Here is a 17,282-nt window from a genome sequence, read left to right as displayed (position 1 = left end):
TGCTGCACCATTAGGTCTCTGAGTAAAGCACATTAACATAGGGTCCTTTTTTAGTTTTGTTTATTTAGTTCAAACATCAAATGAGATTACAATCTATTTAAAGTATCAGAAAATGTTGTGGAGATACAGAAGATAAGTAATCTTTTGGACAGCCCAGTCTAATTTTCAACTGCAGTCGTCAGCGCTTTGTTGTGACATCTTATTAATTCTTCTATTTCCTGCTTCTAACTTTCTGTGTCCATTAAATATCTCTTCAAATTGGCCTTCGGATCCCATGTTTTCATTCATATAATTTTTGTATAATATGGAGGAATCTGTCTGTTCTGTAACTGCAGTGGTGAAATACAGACTACGTAAGGACGGGCCAATTTAGTTTGATGTACGAGTATGCATGATTTGAAACATATATAATTTCTGATTGTGCAGAATGGAAAGCCAACTAGGAACCATTTCACACATCCATCTATATCACTGAGATGAACCAATGACTTGCATCTGACTGTGTATATTGCCCTTTAAAAGTATTGGTGCAGATGTTATGCAAAACCTTGGTTGGAGCCAGGTTCCATGGGACATCCCTGAATCCTTGGAGCACACACTCCTCTCCAAGTTAAAATAAACAAGGATTGGTTGTCTTGTCCAAACTCAACAATCTTTGACTTAGTCTAACCAACTTGCTTCAGATAACCCAAGATCTATGTTCAGGGTTTGAATTATGTTACAGATCTTGGGGTTATTTGAAGCAAGTATGTTAGATTAAGGCAAGATTGGTGGGTTCATATAACATTACCAATCTTGTCTTATTTTAACCCAGATAGGAAATAGAAACTTGAGTGGGGATAGGAGGGAGAAGCGTGCATTCGTGAGACTCAAAGACATTGAGGCTCTTCACACGATTGTAGAAAATCGGCAAGCCTGATTTTCTACAACCATGAGAACCACTGGGCTCGGCTGCGAGCCCAGTGGTTCTTGAGCGGGTAACCCGCTCAAGTAGCCTGTCCCTAAAACCGGGTTTGCAGAGCGAGCATGCTGCAAACCCGTTTTTTTAAATCATGAGTAGATCCCCGGCGGGAGGCTGAAAAGCAGCCTCCTAGCTCGGGGGTCTCCCCAGTATGCCCAGCGTGCTCACGCAGGGCATACTGGAACTTCCAGGGGCTGCGCAGCCCACGAACTCCCCAGCCCCCACTGGCTCCAACTCCGCCCTGATCGTCTGCGGGGAGAGCGGGCTTAGCCCGCTCTCCCCGCGAAGCTTCCCGAACCGGGTCTCACTGATTGTGAGACCTGGCTCATTGTACGGAGCCTGATTCTAACTGAGGTTCCATGTGACGTCTGAACCTGCCCATTGTGTTGGTGAGATAGAATTGAAATTTTATTTGTAACGGCCTTCTTCACATATGTAGGTCATCACTTAATATTAGTTCTCCAATGATGAGCATGTATGTGTGAACTTACCCTATTCATAGTTGTAGAGTGAGTCATATTTATTAGTAATACCAGTATTTTTGCATATGTTCAAACATTGCTATAATAAATTCCATAGCAGACAATTGTGACCTAGAAATCCAATACTGCTGTTCAATATACTATTATTCCTTATGACTACAAATCAATATAGAGCCCAATTTAGTTTATTTTAGAGGAGCATGAGGTTAAGTAAATGGTAAGAAAATGATCACATAAGGTATTAATAATTTCAGCAATTATTTCAGTAATCCTCAAAATTTATTTTAAACTAATTCACAATGGATACAAGCCATTTGCTTACCCAATGCTTGCTCCCCTGTCCAAATATGTGTTACAAGCTCTGTGACGCTGTAATGATGTCACAACACATCATCAGCTGGTCTTGGTAAGAAAAGAAAGGTCATGTCCCACAAACCCCACTCATGCTGTATTGTCATTACATCAGCTACATTATTGGTTGGGCTTAGCATCAAACTTTGGCATGGCCAGCAATTATGAATTCCACAGAACAAAGTTTTTATTTTATGGTTTGATTTCAAATTGCCATTGCAATATATGAAGATTAAATTGATGGGATTTGGTATCTCTGAAGTCTGTTACGGTTATATCAGCACAACCACAAATCAGTCTGTGAGGCTCTATACATGATCAAAGTGTGGAGCTGAGGAGGGTTGGGTGGGGAGAGTGTGCTTAGCCCGCTCACCCCGCATGTGAGCAGTCACTTGCTGCAGGGCAGCCGGATTGGCCGCCCAGATAAGTGGCAGCTGCAGTCAGGTGCTCCCTGATAAACCCGGCTGCTGCTCGCTGGGGAGCTCCGGGGGTTGGGGGAAGGGGAGCAATGCCGCACGGCGCCTCGGCCCCCGGAAGGCACCACGCAAGTGCCTTCCTGGGGTCCCTCCACCCCAAGTGTGTCAGCCGCAGCTGCAAGCAGCCATGGCGGACGCACGATCAAAATAAGGAAGTTAATGGATGGAGGGAAACCGGACTGGGCTCCCTTAGCGCGGTTTCCCTCCATTGTGAGAATAGCCTCAGTCTGTTATATCAGATAAGTTTCAGGGAACATAATAAGATTTGTACAGACTGCAAGTTGAAAATGCACCAAAGGCACCTGTGCTAAGCAATCTGTGTTGCATTCTGGTACAATTTGCTCTGTCTCTTGGCATCTATGTAGCATCAGGTGTTTATCTGCCATCGACTGTCCTGTACCATACCATTCCCATTTTGGAGACATGTAAAGGTTGTGCACACTACCATAATAGGAGCAGGGAGGGCAGGTGGGGGAAAAGGCAGGGTTGATCCTACCTTCCCCACAAATGAGCTGTGTGCTCCTTTTGGCACATAGTCGCGCGCCCACACAATCCACACTGCTCCAAGCAACATTGATCTCTGGAGGCTGGGGAAATGAGATCTGTCCTCTAGGAATCCCAAAATGCACAGTGCGAGCAGTGTGGTACATTGGGGGATTCTCCTGTGAAAAGGGCTCTCTAGGCACCTGACTGTGTGTCCTCGGGTAAAGGGTGTGCTTACACCCTTTAACCCAGTTTAAAGCCTGGGTTAAAAACTCAGGCTTGTGGGGCATGCAGTGTTGGGATTGGCCTGGACCCCAGTACTTCATATGGACAGCAGTGTTCCCTCTAACAGGGCTTCCCAGATGTTGTTGACTACAACTCCCAGAATCTCCAGCTGCAATAGTTTTGGCTTGGGGATTATGGGAGTTGTAGTCAACAACATCTGGGAAGCCCTGTTAGTGGGAACAATGATGGGCAGCCATTCCAGGCAGGGCGGCCGAAACCTGGATTTGGCTGCTTGTGTGGACAGTCTCACAGTATGTAGTCTGTAACACTTCTTATAGATTACTTTTTCTTCTGCTATGGGGCTATTCCCACGATCGGGGAAAATTGGGCTAGGAAAGCCTAGCCTGATTTTTCCTGATCGTCAGAACCACCGGGCTCGGCTGCGAGCCCGGTGGTTCTGGAGCAGGTAACCCGCTCGAGAACCCCTGCCCCAAAACCAGGTTTGCTGAGCGAGCGCTCAGCAAACCTGGTTTTTTTAAATAGTGAGTAGCCGCGGCGCGGCTTCATGCCTATTCATGAGTAGACCCCTGGAGGGGAGGCGAAAAGCTGCCTCCCACCTCCGGGGGTCTCTCCAGTATGCCCTGCGCGCTCGCACAGGGCATACTGGGGCTTCCGGGGGCCGCATGGCCCCCGAGCTCCCCAGCCCCCACCAGCTCCATCTCGGAGCCGGCAATCGTGTGGGTGGCCGATCCGGCCGCCCAGGGCTCCCTCCCCGCTCGTGAGCAGGGAGATCGGGCTTAGCCCGCGCTTCCTGCTCACCGCCCCAAACCGGGTCTCGTGGATTGTGAGACCCGGTCCTATGTCTGCCATTCCATAGCTAGTTTTAAAAGACCAGACATACAGACTTAATTGAGAGCAGTTTTTTAAAGGACAGGAAAAATGGAGGCTCTAGTTGACTGGCCTCAAGTTAGCAATGCCTGCAAGCAGAATGCCTTGCCTGTACAGTGCCTCTAATTGTGCTGTTTGGAAAAAGGAGGAAGAATACCCAGAGAATTGGCTTCTTCTGATGATCCTGATTCATCCTGGGTTTGTGGGTAACTCAACCCTCTCGTTCTCGGCCACAGGAATGATCCTCAGAGACAGTTGTCTGTGTTTCCAGCTCTTGGGTGTGGGGGAAGATATGTGCCAGTTTTCTCTGCTCTTGGATGACAGTGGCTGGAAATAGGATGCAAATACGGAGAGGGAAAACAGGGGTGGAATGGTGGTGGAGTGGAGATCACAAGCTGTTGAGTTTTAGCTGTAGGGGAAGGAAGGATCATATGGGTAACGGCTGGTCTTTTGTGGCCTGTTTGATCCTGGCTTCAAGACAAACTGAGATTCTCTGAACAAAATGTTTCTTCTCTGCTCTTTCCAACTTCTTTCTATAGGATAATCAACATACTGTTTAACCTCTTCTCCTCCTTCCTTTGTTTCTTCTCCTTCTCCCTCTGCATACAAGCTTCTTTTTTAAAAAAAATCTTCTTGGCAGCAGTTGAAACACATGATGAGTTTGGACCAAGATGAAACTAGTTGTAGAGTGTTTTGGGCAATGAGATTCATTTGTTCTGAACCTTGAGGAGAGAAGGCGGATGAAGGAAAAGGAGGAGAGGGATGACCCTCCCCAGATGTGGCATGGTGCCAAAAATGTGTTTTGCTTGGAAAAGGAAACAAAAGTTTTGACGTTGTCCTGAAGTTAACCCCTTTGTCTCATATAATATAAGAATCTGTTATTAGAGAAGCAAACAACTTACTCCCCCCGCCCAACAAAGAGTCCTTTAATAAGCCACGTCTTCACTGTTGCTCAGATTACTTATGACAGATTACCTCACTTATTGTGCTAGGTCAACACTTTTATGAAAATTTAACAATCAGTAACCATTATCAAGGATTTTGATGGCAAGTACCCTCTCTTGAATGAAGAGAAATCTTTTATTTTCCCTAGAACATGCAGTTGTGATGGCTGTCTTTTTTTAAAAGCCAGGACTCGCCCATTAGAGATGGGATACCTGGACTCTGGTCCCTTCGCTACCACAGACACCATGTAATTACCTTCTTCACAATTAGTTCCATCTCCCCACAGTACCTCTAAAGCTTTTCATTTGTATAACGGAGAAAATGTCATGCCTTGCTTCACATGACTTTAATATATAAGGTTTGAGCGGCATATTTCTGTTTAGACGGAGATGGGATTGACAGGAATCTTGGCTTTTCGCTGCCAAGTTGCAGCTTTAATTGAAAAAAGGGGGTGGTGGGTGAGGTAAAAAGAAAGAGAGAAAAGATGATTAACATAGAAATGTTGTTGCTGTTTGCAGCATCTGAATAATCACAGCAGCTGGCATGGGATTGTGCTTTGAATCTTGTATATTTTGAGTCATCACAAGGGCCTGTTAAATTCGCTCCAGATGAACGGAGAATGATTTTGTGGGGGAGGAAATGCCTGGAGTGGCGGCAAGGACATCTATTTTCTTGGACAAATACTGTATGGGGACTGCCTCCTGTCTGGAGCCTCGGTCTGGTAAATCCACTCAAGATCCGTCTATTCAGAATAGGCCATTGACGTTTCATTGAGGGAATAACATGTCTTTTACCACATAGCCTGCCCGATGGCAAAGTATAGTGTTGGGTGTCTTTACATTAAGATTGGCTCATCGATGTTTAAGTGGTAGCAGTTAAGTAATACGCTTCTTGATTCCAGCTCTGCCTCCAGTGTTGGATAACTGACTGACCATCTGACGACTTGAACTGATGACAGTTCTGCTAGATCTGGCCTATAAGCATCGAAGCTGAATCCTTTGTACCCTGACCCTGGCCCTGTCTGGTCCATGCAGAATGATCCTCTGCATAGTACTGGGGAGGGTGTTAAAGAGAGCCATTCTATGGGGAAAACAGTAGGAAGGACTACATTTCCCAACATACAGTGCATACCATCCCACAATATTTTCATGGCATCCATGGGGCTTCCTGGGGCTGCAGATCCCTTTCAGATCCCTCCTCAGTGCTATGTGGAGGATCACTGCACAAATGTAAGCACTGGGAGCGCCTGCCTCTTCATGGGGCAAGAGGTGAGGTATGAATCCCCTGGGTCTGAATACCTCTTTCAGATGCCCTCCTTCCTGAGGAGTAATGATTCTTAATGCTGCACTGCACACCTCTGGCCTTGAACCTACCAGCCCTCCACATCTTGTTTATTTCATGACTGGTACATTACCTGCAGAAGCAAACACTTATGGGAGGATGTGAAGGCCCCAGTGTGAAGTGGGCCAATTCCTCAGGGGAATCAGTGCTCAGAGGGGTGGCTGCTGGTGTGCTGCTTCAGGGGTATCTGTCTCAAGGGGTACCTTATTGATAGGCTCATGTTCTGTCCTGGGACCTGGGTCCAGTGCCTGAACAGCTGGTACTGCTGGCCTTCCTGGTCAGATTAGTTCCTCCTCCTCTCTTCCACCTCTGAGTTGGATTGCTCCTGAGTCTGGGGTCATGACAACATGAGGTCATTCACCCAACTGGGAGGTTGGGTGATCTATCTCCAGAGAGCAGGGGTGATGCATCGCAACCTCCGAGTACCCCACAATGCACCAAGCGTGGTGCATTGTGGGATTCCCCCAGGGGATGGGCGTTCGAGGTGCTGGTCTCTGTCATCGTTAGCTGTAAGCAGCTCATGCTGACACATTATCATGGCAGCCGGGTAAAGGGCATGTTTGCACCCTTGACCTCGGCTAAGATCTGGGCTTCAGTGCTGGTTTTGGCACCACTGGACTGCAGGGATCTGTGGGGATCCTGGCAGCTCTCACGGGAAGCCAAGCCCAGGCCCAGGCCCAGGCCCATGAGAACAGCCTCCATCTCAATTCTGTGTGCAGTGATTTCAAGTGAAGGCTAATCATGTGACCATGTCGTATGTTGTCTATACTTTTTATTGGTTACCAGATCTCTTACTTGCTTCCATTTGTCTTTTTGGACTAGTATAATACAGTATACTGTGCTGTGTCACTGTGCTGACACAGAGATGGGTTGAAACTGGATTCATTTTAGATCAGTTTAGGTGGTTCATAATGTTTCTACATACAGTTTATGCACCCGTGGCAGTTCTGTTGACGTAGCTAGATTAGATTCTCTGCTGACACAGTAAATACCAAACCTTTTGTCTTAAATCCCACTTATCTAAGAACCTATTCCACTGAAATCAACAGGACATAATCATGGAATGAGTGTGTTTAGGGTTGGTGCTCAAGTTTAAACTAAGCCCCTGTGTTTGTTTGACAAACATTTTCTCTGGAGTCTGTGATTTTGAGCAGATTTGTCTTATATATCCCTGTAGAATTACCCTGCTGTTTGTTGTCTATACCAACTTTTCACCACACTGTTTGGCACGGCTGCTCATTCCCTTAACCACAATATTTTATGCATACTGTAAATTGCTGTCTTTCCACTGTAACCACTGTACTGGTCCTTCCTTCATCTCTTTGGTGTTATTGAAACTCCAAAGCACCGACACTTTAAATCCTGCAGATCTGTTAGTAAAAGAAGAGGAAATATAATACATGTGCATGTTTTACAAACAGTAGTTGGTGAATCTCTGAGCAGTTAAAAGAAGTTAATCCATTGAGCCTCTTCACATCCACAGTAGGAATTAACTGAAACTGATTAATCTCACTCCTTGGAAGGACTAAGTATTAAACCTAGCTTGCCATCTCCATAGCTGAAATTCATAGAAAAGACATTTCCTCCCTGTCTTGAGAATAAGTTTGCATTTCTTCCACTTCTGACTCCATAGAATTATGCAGCTTTTAATGAAAGTGACTTTGGTGTACTTATTGGCGATTTCCTCAAAAATATTGCTCAGTTGATCTCCTAACAGAGAAAAAGAACCTTTCGTTCAAAGCTTAAGATTAGGTAGGACTCATCTGGTTTTGCAGCTATCCTAAATCACAGCTGAAAATCTTTTGAGGGAGATTGGTCAGAATTATGGTTTGGGGTGGAAACCACATGGAACTAAGCCACTCCACAATGTGAACCCTGCAAAATACATGGGAAAGGGAGGTGGAGTTCAGCGGGAGTACAGTTTGCCACATGGGTTTTTTTTTTTTTTTAATGGTGCAAGACCCTTCTGGATCTGAATTACCACTTCTCTGCTTCCTTTGCCTTTGCACTGTTGTTATCTGCAGTGGTGTGTGTGTGTGTGTGTGTGTGTTAGAGACAGCAAGAGCGCATTTGCAATCATGTAGGAAAGATAGATTATAATCAATAGTGGCCTTTGTTTGCCAGGGTTAGCTTTGGACCCCTTGAGAATTAGTGATTTTGACTATTTCTGGAGAATAATAAGAAAATAAGGAGAAATTTGTTTTTAAATAACTGATGTGGGCAGAAACGCAGAGAGCAACATTACTTGGAAACAGGGCAAATAAATTGAATTCATGAGAATTGAAGGCATTGTTTGTGTGTTCGTTCTCTCTCTCTCTCTCTCTCTCTCTCTCTCTCATTCATATATAATTTCTGACTGACGTATAATTCCAGCCCTCTTTCCTGCTCTCTCTTCTTCCGCTTATTCCTTTTGTAAACAGAGCATGCCAAATCCAGCTAGAAGGCTGGCTGTGCTCCACGTGTTTGTTTTCTATACACGTGCTGCTCTTGCCAGCTCTGTTGGGCTTTGGCTGGAAGAGGCAGAAGGCAGGATGGAGGGGTGGCAGAGAGAAATACAGGAGCAAGCTGCTGCTTTACAAACCCATATTTGTTTAAAGCTTAAAGACTGCTGAGAGAACATTTGTAGTGACGGGGAAAGTGGCAGGGGAGGGAATGGGGAAACAGAGAATGTAAACTGCGTCAATACAAGCAAATGTTGCAGCTGGACCTGCTTCTGCTGCTTGTGTGAAAAGCTAGAAGAGAAAAAGCACTTTTAGGGTCTTGAACCTCATGTTTATTAAATAGCAAGTTGGAAATGGCAAATGGATACGCTGTTACAAGGAAACAGGGGCACAGAGGTTCCAACATGTTCCTGCCTGCTTTTTTCTTACCTAAAATAACTACTCAGCTCACCTTTATGACACTCAGGTTTTGGGATTGGCTGCACTTCTGCAGTACAGAGCATACAGAAGAAACGTTTAAAACACTTTTGCCTGTTCTATTTTCTCTCCCAACCCATCATCAATCATCATCATCATCATCATCCTTTATTACAGTCATAGACCAGCATGGTGCCAACCCAAATCTTGATTAATAAAAGAAATTGTACTGCTTTGGAATGCATGTAAAATCCAGGGGCTTCTTATAGATTGCAGGCTCATCAGAATGAAGGATTCTAATCTAGCAGGTTTATGTTTTTAAGACATGACCAGTTGGGGCCCAAAATATAAATCCTGGAGATCTGTGATGGAGAATATTTACTGGTTGGGTTTTTTCCTAATGTTTATCCAAACTGGACATGGCCACAGCTATATAGCTTAGGTTAAGACCTGACACTGATAAAACATCAAAATGATTTATGCTATGTTTAGAGTTTCAAGTATCCTGGGCTATAGAGAACCATTGATTGAGGTCATTAACACAGTCAAAAACTGTGTTCTACCCGGGTTTGGGAGCTGTGTGTTCTCCCATTTTTCGGTTGTATGGAAGCAAGGTAGGAGGAAAATCCTAGGTACTGTTCATCCTACCTTGCTTTCACACAACCGAAAAATGGGAGCACACACACACAGCTCCCAAACCCGGGTAGAACACATTTTTTGATTGTGTTAATGACCTCATAGTTGTGTAATTTTAATGATTTGAATTTAGTTATACTTGCAGCTAATTGTTATAATGTTTGGTCACGTTTGACCATATGTGATCTGATTACTGTGAATTGTAGTAGCCAGCTGGCTGATTTATAAGCTTTAACCTGACTTGATTATATCTGAGTCCACAGGGATTTAGGAATGTGAGGCTGAGATAAAGAAATGTCTCCAAGATCAGGCCTGTAGACCAGGGCAGAAGCCTAATCTCAGATAAACTCAAGGAATTTGTATGAGGTGACAGGGATAGCTGAAGGAGATAGGGGAAGAATGAATGGGCCTTCTGCTCCCAGAAATGCCCTAGTATGTTGTGGTAAAGAAGTGCCTATGTTGCATGTACTACTGGGAGGGAGAACCGCTGATCTCCCCATTTGCAGGCAGCTGTACCAGAATGTATCTATGGTGTTTTTGGTTAATCTATTCCTTGATTCAGGCCAGCTTTTGAATGAGACTTGTATTCCAGACATGAAGTAGAAGCAGGGCTAGCAAACTGCCAGCAGCAAGAACACAGAAAAGGTGTCTGCACTTGCCTCTCTGTACATAATGAAGCTCTGTATATAATGAAGAAACTCTTTTGCAGAGAGGAAGCCCGAAAGTGCTTACCTCTCCGCAGACGATCACAGCAAGATCGCTGGGCGGGCGGATTGCCCAGACGAGCGACTGCACTCCCTTAACTTTGTTTAACGAAGAGGCTACATAGGCAGATTTGCTGCTGTGTGGCCACCGGGATCAGCCTTAATCCCAGTGGTTCTTACGAGTGTGTAAAACTGGGCTCCTTGAGTTTTTTGTGCACAGAGAGGAGGAAGGGGGCTCTATTCATCTGTGCAATAAGTACGTATAAGATATTTCCATGATCTGTTCCTAAGTACTTGGTGCATGGAGGTTACTTACTACTACAAAGTCATTCCTATCTGATTGAAGAAATTGTGATGAGATATAGAGAAGATGTTGTTTTCTTAAAATGAATGAAAGGGAAGAAAACTTTGGTTGAGGCAAGTCTGCAACAACTGGAATAGGAAAAATTACAAATATATCAGATATTCAGTTGCTATGAAAATGAGAAGGAATTGCTAGATTTGAAACCGTAAAGGTGACTAGAACTACTGTCTGCATTGCATCTGTGTTGGCAGTATAAGCATTCTGACAAGCTGCATTATAGAAGAAAAACTGAATATATCAAAATGATCCCAAGGGAAGAAAGTGATTGCTTCCAGAGAACTTCCACCTTATTGCTATATGATTACACTGGCAGGAATTGGACATCATAGGGCACACACTACACTTACATTGTTAAACATATATAATGCAAAAGAACTGTGAGTAGCATCCTTAGGTATAGGAATCTATCTATCTATCGACTTCATTTGTTCCAGGGATCGCTATAGGATAAACTTGAGCTTGGTTCCCACTGATACATTGATGAGTTGTTTATGAATAAGTGATTGGTACACATATGTATACAGACACAGAATGAGTGACCTGTTTGACAAGTTGGCCTTAGGACCATTTATATGATCAACAGATTCACAGCTTTACCTAGACGGCATCACTGCAGTCTGCAGGTGTGGCTTATATTTGAAAAAGCTATCTGCACATGAGAAAATACATTTAGGCAGAACCATTTTCCATACACAAGGATTTAAAATTCTTTTCTTTTTTTCTTGTCCTCTTTTTGCATATATGATGTCTGAGTGTGTCCCCAGCAAACTGGTGTAACCATCTATATACAGGTGAAACTCGGAAAATTAGAATATCATGCAAAAGTCCATTAATTTCAGTAATGCAAATTAAAAGGTGAAACTGATATATGAGACAGACGCATTACATGCAAAGCGAGATAAGTCAAGCCTTAATTTGTTATAATTGTGATGATCATGGCGTACAGCTCATGAAAACCCCAAATCCACAATCCCAGAAAATTAGAATATTACATGGAACCAAGAAGACAAGGATTGTAGAATAGAACAATATCGGACCTCTGAAAAGTATAAGCATGCATATGTATTCAGTACTTGGTTTGGGCCCCTTTTGCAACAATTACTGCCTCAGTGCGGCGTGGCATGGATGCTATCAGCCTGTGGCACTGATGAGGTGTTATGGAAGACCAGGATGCTTCATTAGCGGCCTTCAGCTCTTCTGCATTGTTTGGTCTCATGTCTCTCATCCTTCTCTTGGCAATGCCCCATAGATTCTCTATGGGGTCAGGTCAGGCGAGTTTGCTGGCCAATCAAGCACAGTACACTGTATACTTTTCAGAGGTCTGATATTGTTCTATTCTACAATCCTTGACTTCTTGGTTCCATGTAATTTTCTAATTTTCTGGGATTGTGGATTTGGGGTTTTCATGAGCTGTACGCCATGATCATCACAATTATAACAAACTAAGGCTTGACTTATCTTGCTTTGCATGTAATGCGTCTGTCTCATATATCAGTTTCACCTTTTAATTTGCATTACTGAAATTAATGGACTTTTGCACGATATTCTAATTTTCCAAGTTTAACCTGTATGTAATTCGCTGATACGTACTCGTGGCTAATCCCATGTGTGGCAGCTCTTGCGAGAGTTCATGAGCAAGCTGCTGGGAGGGGGAGATAAAAAGCGACAGCAGCAGCAGCGGTGAAGATAAGGCCAACGGACAGGAAGACAGGGAGAAAAAACTGCGGGAGGGAAGAACGCGGCGGCCAGGACGGAAGCCAGGAGAGGAATGGGTGACCTGCGAGTGGTGGGGAGGAATGGCCAACTGACGGGGGTGGGGGGAAGAAACGGGCGACTGGCAAGTTGCGGGGAGAGCAACAGGCGACCGGCAATTCGTGGGGAAGGAAGAATGCGCAACTGGGGCCAGGGAAGAACGGGTGTCTGGCGAGTAGGGGAAAAAAAGAATGCATGACTAGGGGCAGGGAAGAACGGGCAACTGGTGAGAGGTGGGAGGGAAGAACGGGCAATGGAGGTGGGAGGAGCAGGCAACTGTCAGGGAGCCAAAGGCTGAGTGCACTAGCGCACAGATGCTCTGTGCAGGTTCAGCTAGTCTGTTCATATTACCTTTGCCTTTGGCCAACCTTCCATTCCTGCCCTCATTGTTATGAATGGTCTCGGTGGTGTTATGCTTTTTTAGGTAAAGTTTGTTTCTGTCCTACTGCTGGCAATCATGCTCATCTCTTATTCGCAGAATACCAGATGAAAACTGTTGAACCAGAATATGCACTAGAGGAAACTAAAATAGTAGAAGAGTTTCAATTCTTGACATTAATGGTTCCACCAGTGCTGAAGCTGTGTGAATTCAGAGCCATCGGGGATAGCACTAGAATTTATGAAAAATGCACCATATGTTAACATATACAGAACTGTAAAAAATCTACATATGTACACACATCAACCCATTTGTTCTACCAATCAACAGGCATAAAAATTCTCTTTAAGGATGTGTAACTGCAAAATGAAGCTAGACATCTTTCTTTTTGGATGAAGCAGAAATAAATATTTCCATGAAATAATTCCATTTCCAAATATATCAAGTGTCTCTTGAAAACTTCCATGCAAATATTTCTTTCTGCTTCACCTAACCACCACTATCCAAAAAGACATACTGTACAACCAATGCAAACCTTGATGAGCTTGCGCTTAGCCACCTGTACCGAATATACTTTTATTTTTTTGCATTCCTCCCCCTTTTTCCTTCTCTCCAACCCTCTTTACCTCCCCCTCTTTCCTACCTCATGGACATCTTTCCCCTCTCCAATGCTTCCCCTGAAATTTGTTGAATTTGTATTTGTTGTAAACAGGTCATATGATAAAATGTTAATTAAAAACATGTAAAAATAGCAGGGTGGTGACAGTTTTTCCAATACATTTTCTTTTCCTGCCTTCATATCCTTACAATGCCACCACCACTTACCAATACAGTGCTCTTTTATAGTCTGGCAGGCATCCTATAAACCTCAGAGGGGTATGAATATGAAACCTGAAGTTAAGGCCAGACTTCAGAGGCAGAGTTCAAGGTAGCTAGGATGCATTAATTGTTCTTTGAATGCTCCTTCCACTCAGATGAGGATACAGGACCAAAAAGTCATGACTCCTCTAGGAGACCCACAATTCTCCAGAGTAACTCTGCCTCACAGCCAGGAAGCAGGACTTCAGTGGAACTCTTCAAGAGCTTACTGAAAAGTATCTTAGAAGTTTTAGCCTACTTTCCTTAAGGAAAATTTTCTTATGAGATCACACAGCATTCTCTGTGTGTGTCCTCTGCCTCCCCAGCATCAACTTCGCATTGCCTAGATAAATATGAACCAAATTTGCTATAGCTATAGGCAGGGGCATAGTTAGGGGAGAGGGGGCCTGTGTTCATCCCTCTCTTGGGCAGCCCCCCAGAGTGAGGGAGACAATGAAGAAAATAGGGATAGATGGAGCTGGAGGGCCCTCAGGAGCTGGGGGCCCGTGTTCTTTGAACCCTTTCGTTCAGTTATAGCTACACCCCTGGCTGTAGGAGCACATAGGAATGCCCCTATGGCATAGTTTGTGATGATGTTGTCCACCCTAATCCAAGATGGCGGATGTTGGAATGTTTGAGGCACAAGTGGGCGAACTTGGGGACCATCTAACTGACTTGAACCAAATTTGCTTCAGTTGTAGGGACGCATAGGGACAGCTCAATGATGTCATATGCCCCAGTTCAAGGTAGCAGATGCGTGAACATTTGAGGAGCAAGTGGGAACCGATTTGGACCAAATTTGGTACACTTGTAGGGACACAAAGGGACACCTCAAATGCATAGTTTGTGATGATGTCATCCACCCCAGTTCAAGATGGTGGCCACATGAAGGTTTGAGGCACAAGTGGACTGACATGTGAACTGCCTAACTGATTTTGATCAAATTTAGTCCACTTGTAGGGATAGTGAAAGGAAAGTAGGCAGATTAGTTCTTACCAGAAATTATTGTTTCTCTCTGCTTACACCTCAGCTCCTAATAAGGCATAGAGATCTTTTGCTCAGAGTGAGTGAGGCTGTTGAGAGAAGTGGGGTGTGTTCTGGTCTGGTTCCCCCACCACACCAGCCAGCTAGACACTGAGACCACAGCATTCAGCATTGGCTACAACCACAGTGCTTCTCCAGGACCCCAGATACATCAGAAGAGAAATAGAGGGTGAAGAAGTAGTGACTGTCCTGAGCTCACACTATCATAGGAGCATGATACTTTAGAGTGACAGCAGCTATACTGCCTCCCTCTCCCCCATTTTTAACTCACTGGCTCACCAATGAGTGAGTGGTTTAAAGCAGCAGCAGCAGCAGCTCCAGCTCTGTAATTTGGCAAGTGGGGCTAGTCTCCTTTCCCTGCTCTGCTCACTTGCCTTCCCACCCACTCCACTCCCAGGACAGACAATGGAAGGGGAAACTAGCTTCAGACCCTCACTAAACTTCACCACTCACTTAATACACTCTCTATGTTTCCCATTGCTGTGGCATATGCTGAAGGACAATTAATACCTTCCTACCTGCCTAAAATTGAATTTTTTTTGTTTACTGTACATTTTCTCAAGAACAGTAAATAAGATGGCATGGTTCTGCCTATCTTATGCTTCGGGGAGGTCTCCTTCAGTGCCTGGCCCTCTGAGAGTAGAGTTGCTGTGCCCTCCAGAATTTCAGGTTTCACCCAGATTTTAAGCATCTCACCCAGATTGCTTAGCCCACCCAGATTCGCCCAGATTTCATTAAAAAAAGAAAAAAACCCTAAGCTCTAGCCCTTGTAGAAGTGGAGTTATGAGCAAAATGTTTAGTCACTATTCTGCTCAAAAATTATTTTCAAGCCAATTTACATAATATGCAAATTAGGCACCTGGATTTGGAAAGCCAGAATATGGTAACCCTATTCAAGAGGCTATGAACTTGTCCTATCCGGAAAAGAAGTCTCTTGCTACATTGCAGAGGCAGCAGAAGAAATGGGCAATGCAGTCTTTTCATGACTCCTTGCAACCTTACAGGGTCTGACCGATACAGACCCAGAAAGCAAGTTGGGCAAAGGATCGCCACAACAAGCACCATCCCTTGTGGGGTGCGGGGCAAAGGGGCCCGCCCCCTGTGTCTGATGTCAGACGCTACTGCGTCTGATATTCGACAGAGCAGGGGGTATGGCCTCACTCTGAAACAGGGCCGCACCCCCCATTTCAGAGCAAATGCCAGACAGCACTGCTGCGAGTGCAGCGCTGGCCGGTTTTCGCTCTGAAACGGGGCCTGCCTCCCCCACCCAGCCATGCACACATGGCGAATTGAGGCGCGCGGGCAGCCTCACTTGCTGGCAATGCGGAGCCCCTCCAGATGCAGAACCCGGGGTTACCACCCCAGTCACCCCACCCTAAGGATGGGCCTGACCACAACCCACACCAGCCATTGCTCTTTATTTATACATACATACATTAATATCCCCCTTTTCCTCCAAGGAACTCAGAGTGAGGTAAAAGTGACTGGCCCAAAGTAACCCAGTGAGTTTCATGGCAGAATGGGAACTGGAATGTGGGTCTCCCTGGTCCTAGTCCAACACTCTAACCACTACACCATGCCTCCTTCACATTATCTTTAACTTTAAAGGAAAAGGAGAAGCCTCGAGCTTGACACCAGAGTTCACCACATGACCATAGGGGGCTGTCTCCTTCACTTTGTGGACAAATTCAAATTGTGTGGGTGAAGGAAACAGTCACACGGAGCTATCCTCTGGATTTCACCATCGGTTCTTGGAACAATTCATAGTGCGTGTGCGCACACACACACTCTCACTTCCAGAAAAGAAAAATGTACGGTAAATGCATTTACACTAGCTAAATCTTGGTTTCTGGAGCTTGTATACAGTACTTGCTTAGGTTAAAATTATCAACACATCAAGAGGCATGGCTTCACAAATGCACTCACCAGGTCACCAATGGCAACAGCTCATCCTTCTCCCCCACCCCCCGCAAAATTGTCTATTTGTTTCAGAGAATTTAGGGGAGGGAAAGGTAAGGGAGTGGAGAAGGTCAGTCTTTTACTTTCCTCTAACTTCACAGAAGCAGCATGAAAGATTCTACTGCTTTTTTGCCTTCTAGAAGAGCCCCATACAAAAAGGACCCTTCACCCAAGCCACTGCAATTTGGACTTTATTTTCATCTTTCCCCAGGCTTCAGTAGAGGATTGAGTAGCAGGAGTCATCTTTGCTGCTTCCCTTTCCCTGCAAGCACAGAGAAAGATAGAAGTGGCACAAACAACTTTGTATGACTTCTTTTCTTCTCCAAGCCCCTTTGCATGCCAGCAAAGTTGGAGGAGGGTCTTCTTTCGCTTAATGCACAGCTTGGGCAGAAGCAGCATGAATCTCTCATGCTGCTTTTGCCTTCTGAAGTGAAACAAGTCCTGCCCTTCCTCCAAGATTTCTGGCATGCACAGAGGATTCAGGGGAGGATTCAGTGGCAACCACAAACACTGTAATTGCTAGCTAGTCAGCGAAGTCAAAATGTGTGGATTCTTGTCAGCTGGTTAAAATACCCA

At 44.8% G+C, this 17,282-nt stretch overlaps 1 protein-coding gene and 1 long non-coding RNA gene across 8 annotated transcripts in view; one reads left to right on the top strand and one right to left on the bottom strand.

Annotated features, from left to right (window-relative positions):
* BOC (BOC cell adhesion associated, oncogene regulated) overlaps positions 1–17,282 on the top strand; it is a 98,143-nt gene that overhangs the window by 25,672 nt on the left and 55,189 nt on the right. The window lies entirely within an intron of this gene.
* On the bottom strand, positions 60–15,518 carry LOC128350970 (uncharacterized). Its single transcript, XR_008319532.1, has 3 exons — positions 14,700–15,518; positions 7,421–7,522; positions 60–329 (listed from the first exon to the last, which is right to left on the bottom strand). It is a non-coding gene; the product is annotated as an uncharacterized LOC128350970 (long non-coding RNA).

Source organism: Hemicordylus capensis, chromosome 3, assembly GCF_027244095.1.
Source record: "Hemicordylus capensis ecotype Gifberg chromosome 3, rHemCap1.1.pri, whole genome shotgun sequence".
In the NCBI taxonomy this organism is placed as follows: Eukaryota; Metazoa; Chordata; class Lepidosauria; order Squamata; family Cordylidae; genus Hemicordylus; species Hemicordylus capensis.
Note: the sequence above shows the minus strand (reverse complement) of the source record. Positions and strands in the feature narration are given on the sequence as shown.